The sequence below is a fragment of the Sinocyclocheilus anshuiensis genome, unplaced genomic scaffold, assembly GCF_001515605.1.
Source record: "Sinocyclocheilus anshuiensis isolate Anshui unplaced genomic scaffold, SAMN03320099.WGS_v1.1 scaffold338, whole genome shotgun sequence".
Classification (NCBI taxonomy): Eukaryota; Metazoa; Chordata; class Actinopteri; order Cypriniformes; family Cyprinidae; genus Sinocyclocheilus; species Sinocyclocheilus anshuiensis.
The window spans coordinates 1,011,659-1,015,196 of record NW_015542339.1 but is presented as its reverse complement, the minus strand read 5'-3'; the positions used below and the strand labels follow the sequence as shown (position 1 = coordinate 1,015,196).

The 3,538-nt window shown below is 36.0% G+C and overlaps 1 pseudogene; it reads left to right on the top strand.

Annotated features, from left to right (window-relative positions):
• LOC107691186 (protein SSUH2 homolog) overlaps positions 1 to 1,908 on the top strand; it is a 7,356-nt pseudogene extending 5,448 nt beyond the window's left edge.
• The last annotated feature ends 1,630 nt before the right edge of the window (positions 1,909 to 3,538 follow it).

Below are 3,538 nucleotides of genomic sequence, written 5' to 3'. Positions count from 1 at the left end.
TACCATGTTTGGTCTCTTTGAATTTGTCTTCTGATGATCTAAATGAGCGTTTATATTATATGTGGGTACATAGGCAATATATTAGTGTTCTAAGAATCTTTAGTAATTTTGATTCGAGTTCCATATGCAAATTACCATGCTCTCACACAAAGGGTCATAAAACTCCCCAGTATTTCCAACCTCCCGCTTGGAATTCCAGCCTTTCTCATTGGACAGGCCCATCCTGAGAGGTGTGAATCTTCTCAGACCTTAAAAGGCTCACGCACAGTTCCGCCCATGGTTTTTCTTCTGCTAAGTCTTCTGCTAAAACCTTCTGATTGCGGCCCATGTGGAGAGCCTGAGCCGGTGCGGGCGTGCCCGGTGGGCTCCAACACATAGTCAGTCACTCTGAGGTTCTATTAGATTCTGAGAAGATGAGGATGTGAACTAGCACCCCTCTCTAAGGACACCCTAAGTCTGCGCCAGGCCTCGGGTCTTGACTTTCCATTCACCAAAGATCCTAGGATCTCATCTTCAGTCTATGATTAGCTCACCTCACCTCTTATCTGACAAGTCTGGGTTTGAGTCGTTCGTTCGTCACGTGACAGCCCCATACGCTTACCCTATGCAGTCTGAGCCGGAAAGAGAATTGATTAGTTCACCTTTCGAGTCGTTCGTTCTTTTGTCACGTGACGTGACAGCATTGGATAGAGAAATTAGTTAATTTACAAGCTTCCTTACAAACGGGTGCATAGTTATTATTATTATTAGTAGTAGTAGTAGTAGTATCATTATTATATTTATTCTTACAGTTACATGATGCGTTTCTGGTCTCAAATTGTAGCTTTTTACTTCTTACAGTTTATAAATGTGTGAATTTCTGTCATGATGGTTCTTTTCCATAACACTGAATGTTGTAACAAAGGAAATAAAGAGTTGGTTATTATTATTAAGTCTCTCTCCGGCTCAGACTGCATAGTTTAGCTTATGGGTCTGTCACGTGATGACGAACGACTTGAAAAACCCGAAGACTCAAACCAGGTGAACTACTTGACTAATTCCAGTACAGAACCTATAGGATGTTGCGCATGCGCGACTGAACGAATCACTCCCCGAGACGACTCGTTCTTCCCGAGTCACATTAAAGATTTGTTCAAAATGAACGAATCGTTCAAGAACGACCCATCACTACAATCCCATGGAATCCTAAAAGGAACCATATTAGAGCTTGTGATTGACCGAAAGCAGTCTGAATATTCCCATATATTCATACAAACAAGACACGAATGATGACAAGAAATGGAGAAAACCACTCACTGCTCTTTTCTAAACAACTTTACCTATATTAAACAAACAAACAAAAACTGAATAAAACAACAAAAAAGAAAATTTTATGTCACATAATATTCACTATAAATTCTTGAGAAACTCTTTGAAGTAGTTATTCATACAGTAGTAGTTATTTATATTTCTCTAAAAGTATTAATAGTAAAACAGTAAGAAATGCTATATGTAAAGAGTAACTGAAGTAGAACATTTTATATCATATGGAGACAAAGCATGTTCTAACTCTGTTTTTTATTTTTCCAGAGGCAGACCATTGAGCTCATCCCCATCACGCGAGTGCATTACGCCTGGAATGAGAAAACTCACATTTATTTTGCATATGGAACCGAACACAAAGTCTACACCAAAGATTATCCTGTCAAATGCTGCTGTTGCTCCATCCTTTAAACATGCTGTATAATGCCTGTGCTGCCAGTACTGTCCGTTAGACAAGTAAAAGAGTTATATTGTCTTCATATTAATGGTTAAACTTAAAAATGTATTACAAAGAAACGGGAAGACAGTTTGAAATAAATGGAACATAGAATGTCTAGATGTACAAGATAGAATATATAGAGCATCTGTATTTCACCCCAAAATCAAAGGGAAACAAACAAACAAAAAACATTACTGTAAACTTTCAGAATGTTTTATTTTTTATTTTATTTTATTATTATTTTTTAAGTACAGAAGCTTGTTTCCACCACGGGTTAAAAATATTGTGACTTTTTGGAATTTGGATTTTTTATTTATTTATTTTTTTTTATAGCTTATGTCTTGTTATATATTTTTTTCTTGCAATTCTGAAAAAAAAAACAGAATTGTGAGATAGAAAGTCAGAATTGCACAATAAAAAACTCACAATTCTTTTTTTCATGTAAACTTGCAATTGTGAGAAATAAACATGTATTTCTGATAAGAAGTGTCGAAATTGTGAGATATAAACTCACAATTGCGAGAATTTTTTCTTTAAATTGTTAGATAAAAAGTCACAGTTGACTTTTTTTTTTTATTATTCTGTGGTGGAAGCAAAAAAAATAGAATCTTATTTTTTTCCATTGATTTTGGGTAAAATATGTTAGAGTATATGTTTCTTTTCTTTTCTTTTTTTATTCAAATTTCACCATGTCTGCTCATCAAGAAGAACAATTATTATGATAGTTGTTACACAGAGACAATTATGACATCATGTTACAAAAAAAATTGCAATACATTACACACATCTTTTGCTTGGTTTTGTTATACAATAATTTGTATATGCATTGTTCCACTGTGGCTAATCCTATACTGTCCTAAACGAACAGATTACCTAGAAAGCTCTATTTTTCTAAGATTCTACTCACTCTCACATCGTTCCAGAGCTGTACGAGTTTCTTTCTTTCGCAAAATACAAATTGAGATGTTAGTCAAAATGGCAGCATGAGTCTCCATCCACTTTCATTGGATGTCTTTCTTTCTTTCTTTCTTTCTTTCTTTTCTATGAGCAAATTAAGACTGACGCGGTCCGTCATTGCATTTTGTGTCCCTCGGGAGTTATAGCTGGTTTGCAATGACACGAACGCGAGTAGATATAACAGGTTTTACAAAGCTCATCGGTCTGAAAAAGCGAGACAAATCTCTATATAATAGAATATATGTTTAATCACGTCCTGAATCTCGGTGCGGATTGCGCATTTTGGTTTTACTCATTTTTGCACGTTTGGAAAATTCCCGCAAACATTTATTTAATATACAATGTAGGTTAGATGAGTAAAAAAAATTCAAACAGAATATCAGATCAAGTCAATCATTTGAAAACAGCATGAGTGGTTCAGCTGTACCACGTCTTCTCGCTCTCACTCTCTCAAAATTGCCTCACATCAGCGCATCTCATCTGCACTAAGAGAGCTGCTGCACACTGCCAGACAAGACTTTCGCTCAGCTGACAGAACTGTCACTTGCCTAATCGGGTCAGTGTTGCATCATCATAAAAGTTTATCATTTGCACGTATTTTTAAGTCTTTTTAAACCATTCGGTACTCACGCGCTCTGAACTAGTTTTCTGGGCGCTCAGGGTCACATCCAAAGCGCGCGCACATGAAGCCGCCTGACAAACACCTCCAGAAAAAGTTATTGTTTTCATTGTTTGCATTTTAATAAATAATGTTACATAAAGACAATTAAACGGTCAGTATAAATGAACAAGTTACTAGCAATAGCACAAGGATACAAATGAAACAAACTGTGCTTTAAC